The sequence below is a fragment of the Triturus cristatus genome, chromosome 9 (genome assembly GCF_964204655.1).
Source record: "Triturus cristatus chromosome 9, aTriCri1.1, whole genome shotgun sequence".
NCBI classification, from domain to species: domain Eukaryota; kingdom Metazoa; phylum Chordata; class Amphibia; order Caudata; family Salamandridae; genus Triturus; species Triturus cristatus.
The window spans coordinates 147,901,794-147,926,689 of NC_140592.1; the positions used below are offsets into that span (position 1 = coordinate 147,901,794).

Below are 24,896 nucleotides of genomic sequence, written 5' to 3' on the forward strand. Positions count from 1 at the left end.
CTTATTCAGCGCTAGTTTGGCTGCCATAGACTGGACCCTCTGCAAGCTCTGGAAGATGTAAAGAGGAGCTCCTAGGTACAGAGAGTTGCAGTAGTCCAGCCTACTCAAGATGATGCTGCGTACCACCAAAGGTCTTTTCTCTGCTGGCAGAAGCCGTAGAATCTGTCGTAGGGCTTTCAAGAGAGCAAAGCAGACCCCCACTGTTTTTTTAGCTTGAGAGGCCATTTGAAGATTGTTGTCGAACATAACCCCCAGATTCCGCACTGTTGCCACAGGGAGAATGGGTTCCGCCTCTGGGGTCAGTCTGAGATCATAAGGCATGTCACGTACTCCAGCAGAGGAACAGTAGATCACCTCTGTCTTTCCTCCATTGAACTGCAGTGAGTTGGCCCTAAGCCAGTCCGAGGTCTGGCGCATACATATCTGGAAGTCATCCATAGTCAAAGCACCCTTCTCCTCCAATGAGAACACCAACTGGGTGTCGTCTGCATAGTTGACCACGTCGACCCCATGCGACTTGATTATAGAGATCAATGGCTGCAGGTAAATATTAAAGAGGATGGGGCTAATGGCCGACCCCTGAGGGACCCCATGCTCTACCAGGGTCTTGCTGGAGGTGAAGGGGGACAAGGTGACCATCTGTTGTCTCCCAGTAAGGTAGGATTGCAACCACCTCATGGCACGTCCGTTAACTCCCAGAAGATCCAATCTGTTCAACAGGATTCGGTGGTTAACCGTGTCGAATGCGGCGGACATATCTAAGAGGACCAATACAGATGAAAGGCCTCTGTCCGCCCGCATCCGCAGATTGTCTATCACGGTGACCAAAGCCATCTCCGTTTCATGGCCTGTCCGGAAGCCAAACTGACTCCTATCCAGAAGATGGAACTCTTCAAGATACTCTGAGAGAGACCTACTCACAACCTTTTCAAGAATTTTTATAGGAAAAGGCAGCAAGGAGATAAGTCGAAAACTAGAGGGATCTTCTGGGTCCAGAGATGGCTTCTTTAGTAGGGGAGTGACCACTGCCAGCTTCCATGCTTCAGGCACCACCCCATCCTCCAAGGATTGGCAGCATATCTGCCGCATCCGAGGAAGCAGTGCCTGTGCATGTTCTTTCCAGATCTTATTAGGTAAGGGGTCTAGCGGAGACCCTGACCTCACATTCTGTGCACAGCAGTTAAACAGCTCATCTGTGAGCGGTGTAAAATGCTCCAGAGAGGTTGCCACCCCTGGTTCTTCCACCGGCCTCTGACTATACGTATTTTGGGGGGAGACGGCACTCAGCGAGAGACCACCAACAATTTTTGAAATTTTCTCCTCAAAATGGGAGGCAATTTTGTCACATAGTGCCTGTGAGGCCACCACTTTATTTCCCAGACTAGCGGGGGGAGAGAGGTCTCTAATGATCTTAAAGAGAGCTCTGGCGCTATTCGGTGAAGACAAGATGGTGTTGGCAAAGAAGTCAGCCTTGGCTTTAACGATCAGCTCCTTGTACCGAGCTAGCACCCCTTTGAAAGCCTCTTTGTCATGTTTGGCATAGTGCCTGCGCCATTTCCTCTCTGCCATCCGACAGGACCTGCGAGTGGTGCTCAGCTCTTCAGTAAACCACGGTGCAGAATGTTTAGTTTTGACCTTCAGGCGCTTGAAAGGCACGTGCTGATCCAATACTTTGTAGATGTAATTATGGTACAGACGATAGTTTGTACCCACTGATTCGTAAGGATCAGAAGGGGGCAGGTTTTGAAAAAGCGGCTCCGTCTGACTTTTCATAAGTTTAGCCCAGTCTCTCCCCATACGATATGTTATGGGGGATGGCCTAGTTGCTTCTCCCGCAGGTATGCGAATCAGAAACTGGATCAGCGAGTGATCAGTCCAAGTCTGGGGTAGAATGTTGGTCACCTCAGTTTCATAACAGTCTGCAAACAGAAGATCCAGAATGTGCCCCCCTTGATGGGTTGTTGGACCAGCTGATGCAAATTGCAGCTTTCACAGGTTTCCCTGAGGTCTCTTAGGTGGCCATCTAAACTGCCATTCTCCCACAGATTGAAATCGCCCAGGATCAGCATTCTGGAGTGTGTCAGTGACTGGGCTGCGATGACATCCAAGAGCGCCTGGTATTGAGTATTAGAACTAGGGGGTCTGTATCTAACCATCCCAGTAAGGAGCCTTCCCCTCTGTTCTTGTAGGGTGAAGCCCAATAGTTCAACACCCACCACCTCATCGACCTTGAACGGGGCAAAATCCCATGTATCCCTGAACATCACCCCAACCCCTCCACCTCTCCCCGTTGTTCTGGGCTTATGAAAGATCTTGTAGCCCTCCGGGCAGGCGAGCCCCAGTTCTACCAAGGAGTCACTACTACACCATGTCTCCGTCAAAAATAGCACATCCAGTTGCAGATCTTCCACCAGATTTGACACCTCCAGATGGTGTTTGGCCAGGGAGCGACAGTTGAGCAGGCCACATTCAAGGACCGGGCTAGGCCGCGGCGCCCTAGTAGCCTTCTCTCCCCCACTGACCTTGTTCCTAATGTCCAGAAGTTGTTCCTTTGTATATGTAAAAGGACTTTGTGCGGGCCGCACAGCGTAGCTGGCGCTGGGAGCGGACGCGCTTGCATGTCTCCTCCTAAATGAGAAGTTTTACAGTGCGGGTAAGTGTAATTTTCAATCGATATATTACAATTCTCCACAGTTCTCCACACTTCCCTCCTTCGGCTCTCCCCGCTCGCCAAAACAATACAGTACAATACACAAAGATGTAGCAGAGCGCAGTACAGTACAGTTCCGGTTAAAAACAGTCTTTGGACCTGCGCGCTTGCATGTCTCCTCCTAAATAGAGGCCCTGCTGTAGTGGTTTAACTACTAGAGCGTCGACCAAAATGGCGGTGCTCCGGTGTCAACCCGAAGTGAGGGGAAAGCCTCTCGATCACCCGTGCAAGGACCCAATGCTCTGAACCAGTGCTCTGTCCCTCGCAAAGTGCGAGAGTGGATGAGAAGTTTTACAGTGCGGGTAAGTGTAATTTTCAATCGATATATTACAATTCTCCACAGTTCTCCACACTTCCCTCCTTCTGCTCTCCCCGCTCCCCAAAACAATACAGTACAATACACAAAGATGTAGCAGAGCACAGTACAGTACAGTTCCGGTTAAAAACAGTCTTTGGACCTGCGCGCTTGCATGTCTCCTCCTAAATAGAGGCCCTGCTGTAGTGGTTCAACTACTAGAGCGTCGACCAAAATGGCGGTGCTCCGGTGTCAACCGGAAGTGAGGGGAAAGCCTCTTGATCACCCGTGCAAGGACCCAATGCTCTGACCCAGTGCTCTGTCCCTCGCAAAGTGCGAGAGTAGATGAGAAGTTTTACAGTGCGGGTAAGTGTAATTTTCAATCGATATATTACAATTCTCCACACTTCTCCACACTTCCCTCCTTCGGCTCTCCCCGCTCCCCAAAACAATACAGTACAATACACAAAGATGTAGCAGAGCGCAGTACAGCACAGTTCCGGTTAAAAACAGTCTTTGGACCTGCGCGCTTGCATGTCTCCTCCTAAATAGAGGCCCTGCTGTAGTGGTTCAACTACTAGAGCGTCGACCAAAATGGAGGTGCTCCGGTGTCAACCCGAAGTGAGGGGAAAGCCTCTCGATCACCCGTGCAAGGACCCAATGCTCTGACCCAGTGCTCTGTCCCTCGCAAAGTGCGAGAGTGGATGAGAAGTTTTACAGTGCGGGTAAGTGTAATTTTCAATCGATATATTACAATTCTCCACAGTTCTCCACACTTCCCTCCTTCGGCTCTCCCCGCTCCCCAAAAAAATACAGTACAATACACAAAGATGTAGCAGAGCGCAGTACAGTACAGTTCCGGTTAAAAACAGTCTTTCATCAATTTGCGTATTACTTTTTAGCATATGTGCGGAAAGACAACATAAAAAGAGAAAGGACTTCAGTGCAGAAGCAGAATGTAAACAATATACAGCTGCAGCCAGCGGCTCTATTTAAAAGGAAAAGGCAGGAAGAACTGTTGCAGGAGAGAAACAAAGGGGAAAGTAATAAATACAAAAGAGAGTATGGACTGAAACTGAGATTATTGCTATAAAAGTACGAACACAAGAAAAGGTTACAATTCAATTTTTAGATAGATAGCTAAAAGAAGTCACGGGTGGCTGACGCTGCAATCTTACGCCTTGCCGACCTCACAGCAGTACCTAATCGTACCCTTTTCTGTACGAACAAAACTAAGTTTCCTAAAATTGAGACTGGGAGTCATTAACTTGTCGGTTCATTTGCCAAAATGGAAAAGGGAACGTGGACGAGTTCTGTGCCGACTTTGTGGGGACCAAAAAGAAGACATTATACACATCATATGTCTATGCCCAAAATTACTGACCAAAAGACAGGCCCTTCTCAAACATTACTGGAACACAAAAAAGATCAGAACTTGTAGAGAAGCAGTTTTGGCTTGGTCTGACCCCAAGAACACCAAATTAAACTGTGCCCTGGTAAGGTTCATGGCTTACGCAGAAAAAAAACTCTGTGAGGGATCCCCAGTCAGCAATCCTCCGTCGGCATAACGTCTTGGCAGGCACAACTTGATATCCCTAAGTTTACTGGACTAAATTAGTCTTATTTTAAATGAATCTTTCTTGATATTTTAATTTTGTACTTGCAATGGTTTTTTAATCACGCAATAAAGTATTATTATTATTAATATATTATTATTATTATTACGATAGATTCACTGAAGCAGTTATGTGTAAAATGTGCAAAAAATGTTTGTAACTTATTGAAACTTAAAGCACATATAAACACATATGAGAAAAGGGGTACATATATTATGTGTGAGTGACAGTAAAAGAGGTCCAATATCATCCTGAAAATCCTTAGTGTCCTTTCTAAGTCATTTTGATCCTATCCACAGAATAGTCCATTAGATCTTTCTAAGTAAATGTGATGTTGTTAAGATCCTAAATTGTGATCAGCTTGTTTTGGCTGGAGTAGCATCACTGTATCCATCTGCACTCACATCTTGACAGCATTCCTGATCAATCTCTGCCTCTGTGTGGTACTTGAAACACCTCTGCAACCTGCAACTTGATGTCCAATGTCATGTGGTTAAGTTCATTGATGTAACAGATAAGGGGGTGGTCAGTTAATACCCTTTGTTTAAAAAAAGTCATTGGATGGCACCAAACCAGAGGCTCACATTAACTCCATTCTGACAGGACACTTGGAAAACAACAACATTCTTAACTCCTCTCCACCTGGTTCACAGCACGGAGATGGCCCTCCTAGCCGTAACTGAACATCTGAGGGAGGCCTTAGATGCCGGACACACTTCGGCACTGATACTATTAGACCTCAGCCCCGCGTTCGACATGGTATCACATTGCTAGTGTGTGTATGTGAGAGAACGGTCCTGAGGCGGAAGCCGGGACTTGAAGCTTCGTGATACTGCGGTATTTGTATGTGGTTTTTAAATTGCCCTACAGAACCTGCTGCTCTAGTTTATAAGCACTCGTTTTTACTGTTTTACTTTGTATTCCTTTTAACTTGCATATCTTGCACACTCTGGGCCCGAACCTGAGATCAGTCGCCCGTTGTCCCGCCCTCTTCAGTGAGGAGCTGGGCGAGCAGACTAGTGCTCTGCCCCTCCTGACCCGATCTGCATAAACATCCCGCCCGAAAACACATCACCGCTGATTGCTAGTGTGTGTATGTGAGAGAACGGTCCTGAGGCGGAAGCCGGGACTTGAAGCTTCGTGATACTGCGGTATTTGTATGTGGTTTTTAAATTGCCCTACAGAACCTGCTGCTCGAGTTCATAAGCACTCGTTTTTACTGTTTTACTTTGTATTCCTTTTAACTTGCATATCTTTCACACTCTGGGCCTGAACCTGAGATCAGTCGCCCGTTGTCCCGCCCTCTTCAGTGAGGAGCTGGGCGAGCAGACTATTGCTCCGCCCCTCCTGACCCGATCTGCATAAACATCCCGCCCGAACACATCACCGCTGATTGCTAGTGTGTGTATGTGAGAGAACGGTCCTGAGGCGGAAGCCGGGACTTGAAGCTTCGTGATACTGCGGTATTTGAATGTGGTTTTTAAATTGCCCTACAGAACCTGCTGCTCGAGTTTATAAGCACTCGTTTTTACTGTTTTACTTTGTATTCCTTTTAACTTGCATATCTTGCACACTCTGGGCCCGAACCTGAGATCAGTCGCCCGTTGTCCCGCCCTCTTCAGTGAGGAGCTGGGCGAGCAGACTAGTGCTCCGCCCCTCCTGACCCGATCTGCATAAACATCCTGCCCGAACACATCACCGCTGATTGCTAGTGTGTGTATGTGAGAGAACGGTCCTGAGGCGGAAGCCGGGACTTGAAGCTTCGTGATACTGCGGTATTTGTATGTGGTTTTTAAATTGCCCTACAGAACCTGCTGCTTGAGTTTATAAGCACTCGTTTTTACTGTTTTACTTTTTATTCCTTTTAACTTGCATATCTTGCACACTCTGGGCCCGAACCTGAGATCAGTCGCCCGTTGTCCCGCCCTCTTCAGTGAGGAGCTGGGCGAGCAGACTAGTGCTCCGCCCCTCCTGACCCGATCTGCATAAATGGCATCCTTCCTTAGGAAGCGCAGCGGACGAGCGCAGCGGGCGCGCCGGCGGCGTGCCAAAGGCGAGCCCGTCTGCGCCCGTCCGCGCCGGTCCCGCGCCTAGAGCCAAGAACCCTGGTCCGGGGTCATTGAGAGACTGGAATCGTCACTCCTATAGCCGCAATACATTTTTGGCCCTTCGGGGCAATGGCAAGAGCCCGGGCTGCGCTATCTTGGAAATGCGGGAAGATTTGCGGTCCCCACCCCTGCACTAATTGCAAGCAGGCGCTCCCCAAGCCACGTTGGCAAACCAGCAATCTTCTCACTGCCTCATTTAAGCCTAGGGAGAGGAAAGAACATACTGTTGTTAAATGCCTGCTACTTAACGCCAGATCTCTGGTGAAACACAGTATAGAGCTAGCGGATCTAATACTGGAAACCAAAGCTCTGATAGCATTCGTAACGGAATCCTGGACAGATGCAGCCTCTGGTCCAGATATTGTCAAAGCCACCCCCCCCCTGAGTACAAGTGTTTTGTCCAGAACAGAGAAAAAAGAGGGGAGGAGGACTTGCTATAATCTATCATAACTCGGTCAGAGGATCCTTCCAGCCGGGCACCACCGACCTTTTCCAAGCACTTATTTATAATCTTACCCTTTCCAACCATCAATCCCTTAAGGGTGGCCTTATGTACAGGCCCCCTGGGCCTAAAACCCGTTCCTCCCAGCACTCAGTGGCCTGCTTGAAGAAGCGCTCTGCGCTAATACGTTTACAGTGCTGGGAGATTTAAACTTTCATCTGGAGTGTGATTCGGACCCGGATACGCGGGATCTCATAGAACTGATGCATGGGGTTGAACTAAACCAAAGGGTCAATCGCCCGACCCATAGAGCAGGACATACTCTAGATGGGATCTTTTCCAACCATCCCAATCTAGAAGTCACTACAGTTCGTCCGGTCTCTTGGTCTGATCACGCGGCAGTTCATTTTGAAATTAGCCTGGCCCTGCCTCCCAGACCAATTAAGGTCAAGAACCCGCCCAGAATGATTAGGAAGTGGAAAAATATAGAAGGGGAGGCTCTAGAGAGCTTGCTAAGAACCTCCATGGGGACCCTTCCAGTCAGTGTGGAAGATGCAGCCACCTCATATACGAACTGGCTGGAGGCAGCCTGCCTCAATTTAGCCCCTCATAAAGCGTATCATTCCACACGCTCTAGCCCCTCGGCTGCCTGGTTCTCTGAACAAATCAGGGATCATAAAATGCTTTGCAAAAAGCTGGAAAGAATCTGGAGAAAAAAACTACAAAGAGGAGGATAAAAAGCCTCTCAACGCAGAGTTGAAAAGGTACAAACTCGCGATCCAAGAGGCCAAACAGGCGTTTTATACGAAACGCATCAAGGACGCAAGTAATTCCTCCAAGGAACTATTTCGCATAGTATCGTCCCTGGCTGCCCCCAAACCAGCAGAGATACCACCAAGTCGCAAATTATGCGAAGATCTGGTGAAATTCTTCCAGGAAAAGGTAGAAAACATTTTCCTCCCGCTTGACATTCAAGCCAAGTTCGCCGCTCCAGAAACCAACATAGAGGCAGACAGTAACAAAGCGTTGCTGCTTAACTTCTCTCCCATTAGGGAGAAGGAGGTAGAGAACCGACTACAACGGATAAAATCTGGCTCCCCTAATGACCCATGTCCGGCCAGTGTGGCCAAACTAGCCCCCTTGGCCATGGCCGCAGGACTCACCCCAGTGTTCAATGCTATGCTGGATAACGGGGAGTTTCCCTTGCGTTGGAAACAAACCTCCATTCTACCCCTGCTGAAGAAACCTAATCTAGATGTGACGGACCTGAATAATTTTCGGCCAATTGCCAGGCTGCCCCTTCCGGCGAAAGTCATGGAGGGCATCTTAAACACACAGCTGAGCGCCTTCCTGGGAGCCAGCCAGAGCCTGGATCCATCTCAGCATGGATTCCGGGCGGGGCACAGTACCGAATCCGCACTGATCAAATCAGCAGAAGACGTGAGAACAGTGATGGATGCAGGGGGCAGAGCCGCCCTGATCTTGCTGGATCTGCCCGCGGCCTTTGATACAGTCCACCATAGGATACTAGTGGACCGGCTAAGGGCCAGCGGGATTCAAGGAAAGGCGCTTAAAATCCTGCATGCCTTCCTTTCCAGCAGGAGGCAGAAGGTGGCACTGGGGGACTTTGAATCAGACCCTTTTGTGTTCCCCTGCGGAGTCCCTCCGGGGTCCTCCTTGAGTCCTACTCTTTTTAATGTGTACGTCTCCACCCTGGCACCAATTATTAGATCCTTTGGCTTCAACTTAACATCGTACGCAGATGACACTCAGATAGTGGTGTCACTGCTACCGGGGGAAACTGACAGCACTGCAGAAAGGTTCAGAGGCTGCATGCGGGAAGTCAGTAACTGGATGTCAGAAAACTGTCTCAAGTTAAATTCAGCCAAAACTGAAGTACTGCTGTTCGGGTCCGGAGACAATATCTGGTCCCCACACTGGTGGCCAGAGGAAATGGGCACCCCCCCCCCCATCTCCAGTCTCGAAGGTTAAAAACTTGGGTGTAATGATGGACGACTCACTGTCCTTCAGGCCTCAAATTAATGCACTTACTTCAGCAACCCACTTTGTCCTAAAAACCATCCGGAAAGTTCTGCCGTTTCTTGCCGACGAGCACAAGAAGACAGTGGTTACAGGATTGGTGTTGTCCGACTGGACTACTGTAACAGCCTATTGCTGAATGCCCAACAGGGCTCCTCAATAAACTCCAAATTCTGCAGAATGCAGCAGCCCGCCTGATCACAGGCACACCTAAATTTGCCTCGGTGTCATAGGACCTGGTGAAGCTACACTGGCTACCAGTTCGAAAAAGAATTATTTTCAAATCACTATGTGTAACCTTTAAGGCTCTGTACGGCCTAGGGCCCCACTGCATGACCCGACTTTTCCAATGGCATAGACCGACAAGATGGCTGAGGTCAGCTGATCAGGGTCTGGTAGCTGTCCCCAGAGTCAGGAAAGCTCGTTGGGGAGGCAGGAGCTTTTCCCTAGGTGCAGCAAAGGCTTGGAACGCACTGCCGCTGAACCTCAGACAATTGCCGGACCTCCTTTCCTTTAGGAGAGCGTTGAAGACATGGCTCTTCACACATTAATCCCTCCGCCCATACACACTATTGACAATCAGCGCCAGGACACCTCCGGGTAACAGTGCGCTTTATCAATGTGAAAAATACATAAATAAAAAATAAATCAGATCCTGCTGCAACGGTTGGAGGAGGCGGGCATTGAGGGCCTGGCCCTGGGCGGGTTTGCCTCTTTTCTCTTTGAGAGAACCTTCCAGGTGACGGCTCCCCCTTCGCCTCCCGGATACATGCTATTAAACAAGGAGTTCCCCAGGGCTCAGCATTGAGCGCTATGCTATTTAACTTGTATGTTCAACCTTTAGCAGCAGTGGCCAGGGGCAGAGGACGTACGGTGGTATCATATGCTGATGATACTCAGTTAGTAGTAGATCTCTCTGATGACTCTACGCAGGATGCTCCTAAGTTTAGGAGCGATCTTGCTGTCTTCGCGGAGTGGCTGACTACCAACTGTCTCCAGCTCAACACTAGCAAATCTGAGATTTTGCTAGTAGGGAGAGATCCTGAGCTGTGGAGTGAGAGCTGGTGGCTGGCAACTCTGGGCTTTGCACCCGCCCCAAAACAGGTCTTTAAAAACCTGGATGTATGGGTTGACTCGGCCCTCAGCTTTCAGGTCCAAACTAAAAAAGTCGCGGGGACTTGCCTCGGACTTCTGTGAGGGCACATCAAGTTCAAGTCCGTCTGCATTGCCTTCAAAATCATGAACTCCTCCTCCACAGATATCTTGGCGAACTTGCTCTCACCCTACTACCCTACTCGCCTACTTCGTTATAGGGGACAGTATCTGGCGGTTGTCCCTTGGGTGAGGAGGGTGCGTGCAGGAGGACGTTCCTTCAGCACCCTGGTTGCAAAACTGTGGAATACCCTTCCTGCGCACATACGTAGCATTGACAACTATCTGGCATTCCTCAAGGCCATTAAAACGTACCTTTTTCCTTTGCTTTAGGCCTTGCCTTTGTTAGCAGCTTCCCATCTTCCGTCTGTTAGCGCTGGGACGCCCCTTTGCTGGGGCAGCTGTTCGCTATACAAAACTTGTAACATAATACACTATGAATCATATTTTACTTATATTTTGTCAGATTGTATTTCTCATATTTTAGCAGGTCTTTTTTAGAACCCTCAAGGGCACCCGGTAACATATTCCACTGTCATGCTAGTAAAATTGGAAATGTGGTGCACTTCTTGTGTAATATGGCAGAAGAAAAACTTTGTGACATTAGTGAGATCACAGATAGTTAAAAAATTACAACATGGTGTCCTCTTATTGGTTGCAAACCCCAGCTATTGGTGATGGAATCTTTCATAGGGTTCTAATCACTGGTACATACTATGTGATCCTTTAGGGTTCTCCCACATTTAAAGGAAAACATAGGAGCCCCATATATATGTCCTAAACTGCTCTATACTGGACAGTATTGTTTATTGTGTTTGGCAATTGTAGAAGGACAGAGTGTGGCTACACAACTCAATCTATCTGTATTCTTCATCTCTTTATGATGTAGCAACTCTTCTCTAAGATAATTCCAGCTCTATTTAGTACTCTCTTGACAAGTGTACTAGGTTAATCTCTATTAAATAGTTTGTGTTCGAGGTTATTAGCCCCCCTAAAGTAGCCAGTATGCCATTTGCAGTTTCTCCTGATGTGGTGAAATTGACCATAGAGGACGATGTTCCCTAGGGATCCAGGGTGACAACTTTGGTATTGGAGTAAAATATTTTGTGATTTTTCTACACATCTTCAACAAATAAGTCTGCAACAAGCACATTAAAGCCAAGACTTGTTGGCCTGTTCTATGTTTGTACCTGCTCCTCCTCTCTGCCTTTGGGATTTTTCTGTTCCCACAAAACCTTATATAATATCCGAAATTGCACACTATTTTTCTAAATGGGCTCCCTGTTTTGTGTTAGGGGATCACCATAGTCCCCCCCTAAGGTGTATCTCCCAGAATCCTCCAGTGTTTTGAACAAAGTGCGTATATCTTGTAGGCATGACCAGCAAAGGATATATGTGTGTATTAGCTATGCATTGTATGTGCCACTAAAAACCTGGTGTCATACTGTGTATTTGCCATTACGGTGTTTATTTGTTATTCTTCTAGTTAAGGACACCACAAAAAGTATTATTTTTCAATCTTCGTAAAAAAAGGTGAATACAGAAGTGAGTAATATGACATAAAAGGAACATTATCACTTGACACTGTGAGAACATTTATTGTGTCATACCACAATGTACCAAATAGGCTAAAAGATACCTAGCGGTCTGCAGTCACAAAGGATCAATCCTGTAGATGATAACAAGTAGGCCCTGATAATAGATCTTTATAATGAAATTAATGGATCGAACAAAGTGGCTAAAAATGTCTAATGCAATGAACATTTGGGACAATCTGTGTAAAAGATGGAATCTATTTAAAAACGAATGCACTTATACCCAACGTGCAAACCAGTGCAGAAATATTGAAATGATATCTTTCCAACAATGAGGGTGGGAGGAATTACCAAGCTGATGTTGGAGATAAAGATAATAGGCCAAGTGTTAGCACTGAAGGGGATAGAAACCAAATTGCATTTGGTGCCTCTTGGGAAAATTTAAAAAAGGACTAAATGGCCTTTTTTCTCAGACTAGTGCCAACAATTTGCAACCGCGTCTTTGTCAGTCACTATCTTAACCACTACTATTGCATGCAGTGCAATGATGTTCTCCACACAGGCTGTAATACAGCCTGCGTGGAGAACATGCAGAGTGCTCATAATGTTTTGGCTGGCACGAGATGACCGGAGGAGCCATGCCCACTTTAGATGCTGCCTCCATTCCTCCTCCTGTGATGTGGGAAGCCCAGCCCTGCCCGCCTGGCTTCAGCTGCACACTGAATGCAAAAAACAAAATGATAATAACAAATGTTATTATCATTTTATTATTTGTATTCAGCTTGCTGCTGAAGCAGCGTGGCAGCGCTCTTCTGCCTTAGCATCAATATAGAAGGAGGGAAAAAGGAAAAGGCCAAGAGGCCCAGTAGCCCTCCTCCCCCTCCTCTTCATTTTCCCCTACACTAACTGGAAAGCCACTGTAACTTCCTATTGAAGGTGCATGTGCGGCCGGTGGGAGGACGGGTATCCACCTTTCTACAGGTTTAGAACACCATAACTTTGGACCAGTGGGTCCTTAAAATAGTAGAAAGGGGTAGATGGTGAAGTATGGCATAATCGGAAAGACCTATACTGGAGCAACTTAAAGTATGTCTTTATTAAAGCACCTCAGCCACCAATCGCCGTTTCCCAACCGTCCATCCCCAACATTCCACATTCCCCTCATGATGACATAACATGCGCTTTGACGTGTTGACATAAGCCAGTATGCCACAGTAGGCCCTACCCTTCCAGTAGACTCCACCCCAGATTCCCCATTCCCGGTCCCCTCAGATGGAAGGCCATCTTCTGATCCTGCAGTGGGATGTGGCAACCCTGCTGCAGAAAGGAGCAGCAGAGCTAGTTCCAGACCTGGAAGATGAGCAGGAGTGCTACTCTCGGTACTACCTGGTTCCCAAGAAGGACAGCCATGGCTTTGTCCTATGTTAGGTGTTAGGTGTCGGAGTCTTAAACTTGTTACAGTGCATGGAAGAATTGAAGATACTGTCCCTAGCTCAGGTCCTTTTGGCACTCAAAGCTTAATACTGGATGGTGTCCTGGGACTTGCAGAGCACTTATTTCCACATACCAGTCCTGTAGTTTTCACAGGAGGTACTTGTGGTTTGTGTTAGGGTCTACCTACTACCAGATTGAGGTCCTCCTGTTTGGATTGACATTTGCACTGCAAGCCTTCATCAAAGTCATGGCAGTGGTGGCAGCAAATCTGAGAACCTTAAAAATGTCTGTATCGCGCACTGAGGTGACTGGCTACTCTAAGTCAGTTCACTACACATGGTGTCAGATCTCCTGTAGGCAACCTATTGTATGCTTTTCGACTTGGGCTTTCCTGTCAATCTGCCCAAGTTTTCCCCAAAGCCTCCTGTTCATAGGGGAAGTACACGGGTCAACATCTATACAAGTTTCCCCTCGTCCCTGAGGATCTGAGACATTCGAGATATGATTCAGATGTTTCAGGCGGGAGCATGAGTTGCAGTCCAGATGGTTCTCCACCTGCCTGGTCTGCTGGGTCACTGCATCCTCCTTGTTACATTTTCACACAGAAATACAAAGGCTCTCTAGTTTTGCCTTCATTGGCAATGGTTCCAGTTCGGAGAGCTCTTACAGACACTGTCCTAATCTCCTGGGACACTTGTGGCAGATTTGAACTAGTGGTTGGTAGAGGAGCACCTGTCTCAAGGGATGTCCTTTTACTTCTCACCAGCCATTGCTTCAGCATGGACAGCTGCTTCCACCACCTGGAGGGAGGCTCAGCTGGCGAAACAGGAAATCAGAGGTCTGTTGTCTTTAGAAGAGCAGGGACTTCGAATCAATCTGGTCGAACTGATGGCCATAGGATTTACTCTTATAGCCTTACTTTTGTTTCTTCTCAGTTAGTGTGTCCAGATCTTCCTCCCCTCGTTCCATATACTTCTCATAGAAGGCCTTCGCTCCCAGTACTGTCTGATACTGCACCCCAACCTCCAGAGCCTCCACCTTCATGCCTGGAGATTCAATGGTGACAAATGAGCACCTTCCAGCTACCACCAGAGTGGTCAATCTCATAATGCCAGCTTGTTGTCCCCCACTTAATCGGTCTAATCTGGAAGGTGAAACAGATTTGCCACCGGTGCGGCAAGCAGAATGTGGAACCTTTGAAAGTCTGTCTTCCTGTGGTTCCTTGTTTCGTGTTTCGCTCTATCGCTGGTGCAAATGGGGTGTGCAATGGGCTCTGTCAAAAGATACAGAGCTGCCTTTTAAATCTCTAATCATTATTTGAATTCTGATTCGGATTAGGTCTGATGACCAGCTCTTTTGGGGTATGCAGACAACTAGAGGAGCAGGGCGGTCCAGAAGAGTACCTTATTGTGGTGAGTTTGCAGTGCACCTCCTACCAGCAAGGGGGAGGTGTTGAAAGTTTCCGGATCCAGTCTGGTGCTTGAAATTATTCATCAGGTGAAGAATCTGCTGGTAAATAGAGTATCGAACTGGAAGATCGTTACCCAAGGGAACTAATTTTTTTTATATGTTGTTTAGAATGGTGAGTAAATGACAGAGAATGACAGATGGATGCTTCTCTGCTAGATGGCTGTCAGTGGGCCAAAAATCCCCTCACCACACCATGTGGTTTTTCAATCATTGTAACATCTTGTTAATATTAAGGCCTTTACTGTCTTATTGCATGTGCTGCAAGCTATATAAATTGAAATGAGCACGAGTTCATATCATCTTAAATCACATTCAAATGTTTTTAAAATAGCTGGCTTCTTCCTAGTGGCAGAGATTATCATGCTTAATACACCCAGCCCTCTTTCTAACCCACATCTCGCTCTTCCTTTCCTCCATCTATAGAGAAATATTTATAATATTGTAGTCATAATATAGAACAACATCCTGCTTGTGCTGCAGTTCAAAGCAGTCACTAAATGTGCCTCTTTAATTCCTGTTGCATTCCTCAGGGTAAAATGTTATCATGGTAAAGGGAACACTTGCCAAACCAAGGATGCAATATGCACATTTCATCTCTGTATTTAGTCCTCCAAAGCAAAGCCCAAATATCTGCAGAAAGATCAGTAATAGGGTATTAGCCTGATGTAATGAGTGCCACTTCTTTGAGGGAAGAGTGAACTTGCTAGCTAGTGAACTTCTTATCTAGCATTTCCAGAAAAGGATGCTAACCCTTCCCCGCTACAAGTGCCACGATTCATCGTTGGGTTCCTCTACACCATGACTCAGTCATCGGCCTGTAGTGTGCTCCAATTGGAGCTCTTCGCAGTTTCTTTTGGTTGATATGTAATACTCAACCCCTGAGGTAATAATTCACTCATTTGATCTGTGTGAGAGGTTAATACAGTCAGTCCTCTTGATCAGTGGTCGACAAATAGGAAGTGGCTACAAGGTATTAAAAACGTATTGTGACCGGTTTAATAAAGTCAATATTTAAATCATAACCTTGTTATCACACTGTTAAAATTACAGTGCAAAGGGGATTGTGTTATGCATCCTTCATGGTGTTACCAGCGGCGGCTCGAAGAGGTAACGCTGTGGGGGGCAGGCTGGGTGGGGGGGGTAGTGGAGTCCGACATACAACGGCAGATATTTATTTATTTATTTACGTTCACCTTTGCCGTCGTATGTTGGACTCCACTACCCCGCACACTGACACCCTGCCCCGCCTCACCGCTCCACAGCGTTACCTCTGCGAGCAGCGACTGGGTGTTACTTACATGTTTCTACACACAGTAAAGCTCAACGGCATTTAGCAGGGCAAGTCATTATACAAACTAGCCACTGCTTGACATGTACTTGCCATCCAAATCAGGAAAAGAGGTTTTAGTATGCACGTTTCCCAGTCGGCTCACACACATAGTTTGTTACCATAAGCCTTATTTAAAATTGGAAGTATGGTAAATACCTATTTTTGGTTATTTGCACGGTTCTTTCATGCTGCAAGTGTTTCCTAGGTATACAGAATATTTCTGTAATATGAAGTATCGGCAGGTAGTTGACTCTGCTGCAGCTGGATTTGTTAATGAGCCCACTCTCATAATGCGCATGGGTGATTACTCCATAGGAAACAATTGTACTAAAGTTTGCGATGAAGTCCCATTTTAATTTACATTGCAACATTATTTAAGTGAGAAGCTCTGTCTTTTAGTAATGTCAAGAGAAGAGGTTTTAGTATGCATGTTGCATGGTCGGTTCACACTCATATTTTGTTACCATAAGCCTATGGTAAATACTTATTTTTGGTTACTTACAGTGTTTTTCTTTTAATATGTTGGTTCAAATAAAGGTTGTTTATTATCTTTTTGCTTCCTCCATCCTTCCCACTCCTCTCTGGTTGTTCCGGCTAGTGAAACAATGTGCTGACCTTAATGACTTGGTTCATGCAGCAAGTATAAGTGTAGCACATGCGTTGACAGAAATACAGTATGCAAGTCGATGAATATTACAATTACATTGTATTTTAACTTATAACTAATTTATAACTGTATTGATTTATGTTTACTCTATTTCAGGTATTCGTGCTCACTTACTGGATGAAGGTAAATACATTGCCAGTATCAATGAGCAACAATGAAGGACTGCAACTTCTACCTTATTCTGCTATCTCATTTCCTGAAGTTCTCTGTGTATTGCTGTTGCTCCTGTCCCCTCTGTCAAGTTGTCAAATGCAACCAGAATGAAGATCCTTTTTATCTGTCTTCACCGAATACATTCATTTTAAAAGTGATCAAAACGTCAGGCAGTGGGGTTTCATATGTAGAGCCTCATCTGACCTTCACTTACGCAACACAACCAACAATTAATATCAAGATGCTCAGTAACCAGATAAACCTGCATGGCTGGCAGAAGATAATTGGAATTGAATACCTCGTGTGTCTTGCTAAACTGCTCACCGATGTAAAGGGAATGAACCCTCATCTCCACCTTATCAGGAATGAGTCAATCATATTTCAGGATTAGTTGATCCAATATAACAGGAGTGTTGAAAAATCTTCTGGATCTTTTGTGTGTGCATCTCTTTTAACTAATGCTTTCTGAGCAACAGGAACATGCGGAATTTCAAATGTTGACACATTACACCTCACTACTACCAACTCTGCTTCCAAACTGAAAAGGAAAACATACCTTGCTTAGGAAACCTGCTGAATAGTTCAGAAACACAGCTGTATGCTTTTTAAATGTCAGAAGAATAAAGTGTTTTTGATAAATGATTTGATAAATGTTTCTCCAACTAAAACTAATATCCAAATTCACAGCAAGTGTAGGATGCCTTCAACGACCTCTTGGAACCCTAATTTCAACAAGCTTTCTTTCTGGAATTTGGGCAAGTCCTACATTGTAAGTACTTCAAATCTAAGGAAAGAAAAAAAGTGGCGATAAATCGGCAGAAAAAAATGCTCTATGGGAAAAATAAAACTATGCAGAACTCAATGGTCAATATTTTCAAAGAAAGACATTTCTATTTTGTTGCAATTTCAAACTTTTTATGTACTGTAACACTGATATCAGAGATAGCACGTTATTCTTTGTAGTGAAACTTGGCATTAGAAGTGGAATCAAACAAGTGAACTTCGAAACGTTCATGTGCGCTTTATTTGTTGGTTTCTCGGGCAGCTTTATTGCAACCCTGTTAAATTTGTTCATGATCCAAACATTTTAAAAGACATACGTGCAAATGCAATATACTTTGCTAACAAAAATACTTTGTTAAACTCAGTATAACAGAACATTTTAAAATAATAGTGTCTGTGACTCTTGTGGGATATTTGTGAGTTTCCAGGAGTCCAAAACACAATTTACGAAACCTAGCTTAAGTCATCATAGCCATTTCCCAAAGGAACCAAGACTTGAGATTTTCAATTTTTTTTGTTTCACTTTTCAAAAATCACAAGATATCCATTGAAAGCAAATGCAACATGTATCAAAACATTCCTCTATGTATAATAGAACTGAAATATATATTTTACACGGGCAATTATTTTATAAAAATTATGTGTAGGACTTAAACTTTTTTATATATAATTATCTATGCACTTTATGGGCACATCCTATGAGAGAGCAATCCAATGTCTTCCTTTACTCATTATATCTATGGGCCTGCCAAACTTGCGGGGGTTTGGCGGTCCAGCCATGGCTGCACCGGTGGTCCAACCGCTGTATTACAAATTTGGTGGTTGGACCGTCATTGCACCTTTGCAACGTTGCGTTCAGGGTTTCACAATATGCTGCCGGTGCCACTGAGGCACCGCCATGCATATTACGAATTTCAGGACCGCAAGCGGTGTCATGGAGGATTCTCATCCATGAAACTGCAGGCAGTCATTAAACAAAGGGATCCCTACAGGGTCTCCTCGTGCTCCCTTGCATGGGGTGCATGCTGGGGCACACATGTTGTGCCCCATGTGTACATGCACCCCCAGATCCAGCACGGCATGGACTTCATAGTTAGTGCATGCCGTGCTGGAACGTGCTGTGGTGGTACTGCGGCTGTGCCTTTCTAAGGCATACATAGGTGTGTTTGAAAGGTACCACCACAGGCCACCTCATCGCCCACCCACCAGACCACGAAAAATTTGTAATCTGGTGGGCGGGTGGCGGCCCTGTTTGGAGATCCTGGAGCGGGGCGGTGGCATGCGACCTGCTCCAGGACCATCAAACTCTTAATCGTGTCCTATGTTTTTATTAAACAACTACTTAATATGGGCAAATGTCCTAGGGGTATATTTTCTGATGTCTCAAACAGCAGTTTTCAATGTACCTGTTTCTAAGTGAATTAGTTGACATGCAAACTGATGTTGAAATAGTTTTAGACTGATGTAGGTCGACTAGCGTTTGTCCCAGAGCAAATTATATCATGCTCATCTTTTCTGACTGTGATAGCATGTCAATTCACGTGGAAATACTCCTGGCATCATATCTAAAGTCTGTGAGTGACATTTTCTGGCTATAGAGAGGTGTTGCCCTTAAAACAGTAATGGTTAATTAAATGGCAATCAACATTTGAAAAATGCTGGACTCTCACCCACAAAGTCCTTGTTTCAAGTTCTGACTTTTTGGGGAGAACATTCAGTTGCCTATACAGTGATCGAGCAAAAGAAGCAGTCGCTATATTGCGACATTTACCTGACTACTCGCATTTCTGATTCCAATAATTATTTATTTTTTATTTGCTAGATGCGAACCCTAAGGTCCAGTGCCCAGCAGTGTAGAATCGAGTCTGGACCAGATTGACCATTTATCTTATCGGGCATTTCCCTTGGGAGCTAGAGCCACTGGAGGCCGGTTTTAAGGGTCAAGCAGGGCTTCTCTCACTATCTTGAGTTGCCACTGCTTATGGCATCAGGCAAAGCAAGGGCAAGGAGGGGGTACAGCGAAGAAGAAAAAAAATGAAAGTAGAGCGTGTTTGAACATTTTTGCCAGTGCTGATTTTGGTTACCTTTCCTAAGCTGATCACAGTTTACACCAAAGTTTGAACTAGCATCCTGCATCACTGTTGGACTGATGGTGGGTGCAGAAAACAGCTAGGGGTTGTTAATGAAGAATGCGTATTCCCTCAATACTTGTTTGTAAATTAATTGGCAATTTTATTATTGGCAATGTTATTACCTCTTTTGGGGCCATATGTAGGAAGCCAAATACCGGTCGGTAACGGCCGATTTTCGGTAAATATCCCGTTACCGACCGGTATTTAGGCATTTGCTATGTAGGGGGCATATTTCAGGATTCGGTAATTTACCGAATCGGTAAAATTACCGATTCTGTAAAATTACCGATTCGGTAAATACCGAATCCTGAAATGAGATGTAGGTAACACTCAAATGAGTGATGGGTAGGACTTAGAATTCGGTATTTACCACCAAATATAGGTTGGTGATAAATACCGAATCCCTAGCAAAACGTGACATTTTGCTGATGTCAAAGTGCCATGTGGCAGACATACATGCCCTTAGGGCATGTATGTGCGCCACATGTGCACACATGGACGAATCAGGGGTGCAACAGGGTGTCAATGTGACACCCTGCCACCCATGATACTGCCTCCCCCATTACCGAATCGGTATTTACCGATTCGGTAATGGTAACTGGCTTCCCATTCATTCCTATGGGCCTCCTGGCCCATAGGAATCAATGGGAAGGTATGCATCATTACCGAATCGGTAAATACCGATTCTAAATTACCGACCCTTTCCGAATCTGTAAATTTTACCGATTGATTACCTTCATCACATTTACCGATTCATAAATACCGAATCGGTAAAATTCGGTATTTATGAGTCGGTAAATGTGACCCTACCTACATATGGCCCTAAGTCTTCCGTTTTGGTAATAAACCTAAGCAAATTCATTTACAAACTGAAAAATAGGTAGTCTCACTGATTGGTTACCTGGACAAAAAGTTCAGATAATCATAAATATTGAATGGGGAAGTAATATTTGGCCTGAAAAAAAATGTGTGCCTGTTCCTTCAATTTGATATACCAGGTTATGAATACAAATCATTGAAAAATCATAATTAATTTTTCATTTATCTTGTTTTTTGTACCGGTGTCCATTATTTTAATATTGCATTTATTAAAAAAATACATTTCAAAAATTGTTTTTATTAATTATTTTCAATGCAAAACTTCTTCTTACTTATGTAAATAAATACATTTTTTGAAGTATATACCTATGCCGGTTTTTGTGTTTAATCACGTCAAAAAGTACATACTGAATGTCAATCTTTATCGAAATGTTAAGTATGATAAGTGAGATTGTTTTATTCTCTTATTTTTATTAAATGACACAATCATTTTTTGTAAGTAAGTAGGTTGTAATGTTAACAAGAATAAGGTTTTTCAAAGGATTTTTGTATGCAAGAAAGGTTTTTGAGTTGTTTTCTCCAAAACACCAACCCTCGCTTATGTTAACACATGTGAAGTGAAATGAAAATCTTGGTTTAGGTAAGGCAAATATTGTGGGGGAAACATTCCCAACCTAGTGCTGAATGCTGCTACGTGAGATAACGGTGCTGTTGCCCAGGGCACACCTATAAAGTTGGAAATAGTGGGGGTTGGGGGAGCTAATGTGCACATTGGAACAGGAGAATGAGTGAATATAGTAATTGAGACAATATCGTAGCTTAAGAGTCTCACTCCCTTACATGCACCAGGACCCCCAGAAATGGAGTCTGGAGCGGTTGCTGGTCTTAAAAAAGGTCTTCATAGAGTGTGAATGAATAATAGCTTGTGAACTCAGTAGCAGAAAAGTTGCGCCCCTGCATAGTGGCTAGTTGCTCTTTAAAGATTTTTGGAGAAAGACTGCAGTCATGCTTTGATCAATGTGTGTATATTAAAACATGACAAGCAGTGGCAATCTCTGGGAATAGAGAAAGCCCAATTCTAATAGAATATTTAAGGTGCATGCAAAGATGAGTCTGTGCAATTTCACAAGATACTGCAAAAAAAAATATTCGTCACACTAAAGAGAGTATGATTCCTATGTGATGATGGGCATCTCCAAAAGAGGGACTCATTACCTAAAAAGGCTGGTGAGAGTTGTTGATAGTGGTGGTCATCAATAGCCAAAGACACACGGATGATGGATGGAATGCAGAGCAAATCAAACATTTACCCCCACTCAAGGGATCTGGGTTAAATCCATCGTTCTTTTGCTCACCATACCGCCCCAGTTTGGACCCAGCCATATGCAAATCAGTCTTGAGCCTGTTCCTTATAGGAACAGTCCAGCACAAATGACCAAGCCAAATCCTCCCTGGACTGGAAACAAGCATCCTGGGATGGGTTTCGGGGCATCACCTCTCATCAGCTGGCTAACTTGAATCCAGTGACACAGTGAGCCCAGGACCTACTTTTGGGCATACCCAGCGCACTTAGGGCAAGAAAGCAAAAGACACACAGATGATGGACGAAATGCAGAGCAAATCAAACATTCACCCCCAGTGAGTGGGTTAAATCCATTGTTCTTTTGCTCTTCATGCCACCCCATCTTGGACCCAGCCATATACAAATCAGTCTTGACCCTGTTGCTTATTGGAACAGTCCAGTCCGTACTGCCAAGCCAGGCCCTCCCTGGACTGGAAACAAGCATCTTGGGACCGGTTTCGTAGCATCACCCTTCATCAGCCAGGCTAGCTTCACACAGTGAGCCTGGATGGATTTAGGCCCAGATCTCTGTAATTGGGTGAATGTATGACATTATTCAGCATTCTGTCCATCAATTGTTCTTTTTGCATTTGTCACCCTGAGTGGGACGGGTATGCCCATACGTGGGTCCCTTGCTCACCAAGCCACTAGAGTAAAGCTAGCCTGGCTGATAAGGGGGTGAAACCCCGAAACTGGTCCCAGAATGCTTGTTTCTGGTCCAAAGAGAACCTAGCCTGGCAGTTTAGAGTGGACAGTTCCCAAGAGGAACAGGGTCAAGACTGATTTGCATATGGCTAGGTCCAAACTGGCTTAGTGGTCAGAAGAACGATGATGGATTAAACCCAGGTCTGTGACTGGTAGTGTCTGAAAGGTTTCAGCATTCCATCCATAATCTTATTGTGTTTGCTTAGTTCGCCCTTAGTGGCCAGGGTATGCTCAGACGTGGGTCCCTTGTTCACTTTGCCACTGGATTCAAGCTAGCCTGGCTGATGAGGGGTGAAACCCCGAATACGGTCCCAGGATGCTCGTTTCTGGTCCAGGGAGGACCTGGCCTGGCAGCTAGGGCTGGAATGTTCCCATGAGGAACAAGGTCAAGATTGATTTGCATATGGCTGGATCCAAACTGGGGTGCCTTAGTGAGCAGAAGAACGATGATGGATTAAACCCAGATCTGTGACTGAGGGTGAGTGTCTGAAAGGTTTCAGCACTCCGTCCATCATCTAATTGTGTTTGCTGGATTCATTATGGCGATGGCCAGTTAGATGTTGATGGCAGTCCCGGTGGACCCTAGAGCCTCCCTGGCTCGGATTATTCATGATGGGCAGAATACAATGAAATATGTCATGTGTGTAGACTTAGACACCATGGATTGCATTGGCAGAGCTGTTGGTACCAGTGACATGCTTCGCAAGCATGCCTGGATGAGTAGACCAGATTTATTTGCACTGTCCATGCATCACTGATAAACATGCCCTTTGATGGTGCTAGATTCTTCGAAGAAAAGACAGACTGTACTGGAACGGTTTAAAGGCAGTAGGGGTCACAGCGCATTCCTTGTGCTTTTGAGTACTGCAAAGCAATTCTCCATCAGCTCTGCAAATTCTGGGGCTATTCCTGAGGGGTTGGCCCATTTTCAGTGGGCACCTTCACAGCTAGCGTTACAGAAAATAGCATAGTCCTTTTGGGGCTATGGGTGTGGCACTAGTAGACCTCTTTCAGGACAGAAGGGACATCAGTCCTCAAACTCCATCCCTACCAAAACAGCCAATATGTTGCTTAAATTTGCTCTCAATAGCTCAAGACTACATAGTAGGGGCAGGATTAATTATTTACCACTCTTGTTGGAGATCCATCAAACCCATTAGATAGGTCTCACAGATTGTTTAAAGGGGCTACGACCTGTCTTTCATTTCCTCCCGACCCCAATTTCCTTCTGCACAGGAGTGAATATCAGTGGATCATCTGCCTGGAGCAGCTGCATCTCTTGCTCTCCTAAGTTGTCTTTGAATTGGTAATAGGCTTGAAGAGGGATGAGGGCTTTTATTCTCATTACTTGCTCATTCTCAAAAAGGTGGGGGTTAAGATTTATCCTTCACCTTCAGCCTGTAAATGCTTTGTTTTGGAAGCAAAATCTCAAAATGCACACATTGGCTCTGCACCCTGGGCCCAGGGGACTGGATGGTGTCCCTGTGTTTGCCAGATGCGTATTTTCAGATAACCCGCCCTGCGGTTCCTTAGGCATTATCTGTTGTTCAAAGTGGACCAGGAACAATTACATCTTGCCCTGCTCCACTTTAGCCTCACCTCTGCCTATCTGGTGTTCAAGAAAGTGATGAGGGTGTTCATTGCCTATCTTTAGAGGCCAAGAGTTCATGTAAGCTCATACGTAGATGAATGGTTGTTGAAGTCTGGCTCATCGCAGTGAGTCATAAACCTCCAACGGAACACAGTGGTACCCTAAAAATCACCATAAAAGTGCAGAAGTCCTATCTGATTCCCACACTGAAGCTCCCATACATGGGAGCGATACTGGACATGGTCAGGTCAAATGCTTTTTTCTTCCACCTAAGTGAGTCTGAGACATTCAGGCTATGATCCCAATGTTTTAGGTTCAGCCCTGGATCTCTGTGGGGATGGTTCTGAGGCTTTTAGCCTCATGCAGCCTCCTTATCAGCAATGCCAGCTGGTACATGTGGGCCCCGCAATGGAACCTGAAATTCCAGTGCCCCAGCATCAAGGGTGCCTATCCTACTCCATGCAGGTCCCGAAGGAGAAAGCTCCCAAGATACTGGTGGCTGACCAATCTGTCCTGCAGCAAACTGCTCTCACTATCCCACCCAGAGCTCACTATGATGATGGATGCATCGC

General features: G+C 45.4%; 1 protein-coding gene and 1 long non-coding RNA gene across 3 annotated transcripts in view; one reads left to right on the top strand and one right to left on the bottom strand.

The window, feature by feature from the left end:
- The window catches only part of NINJ1 (ninjurin 1), a 232,751-nt gene extending 211,700 nt beyond the window's left edge, over positions 1-21,051 (top strand). Inside the window, exons 4-5 of one of the 2 annotated variants that reach the window (XR_014968501.1) lie at positions 16,896-18,736; positions 18,833-21,051. The gene's annotated coding sequence lies outside the window, so the exon portion shown is untranslated. Of the gene's footprint in view, positions 1-16,895 lie in introns of both variants that reach the window. The other variant, XM_085624591.1, reaches the window with a different exon arrangement.
- The window catches only part of LOC146797541 (uncharacterized), a 177,268-nt gene that overhangs the window by 10,428 nt on the left and 141,944 nt on the right, over positions 1-24,896 (bottom strand). The gene's annotated exons all lie outside the window — the stretch shown is intronic.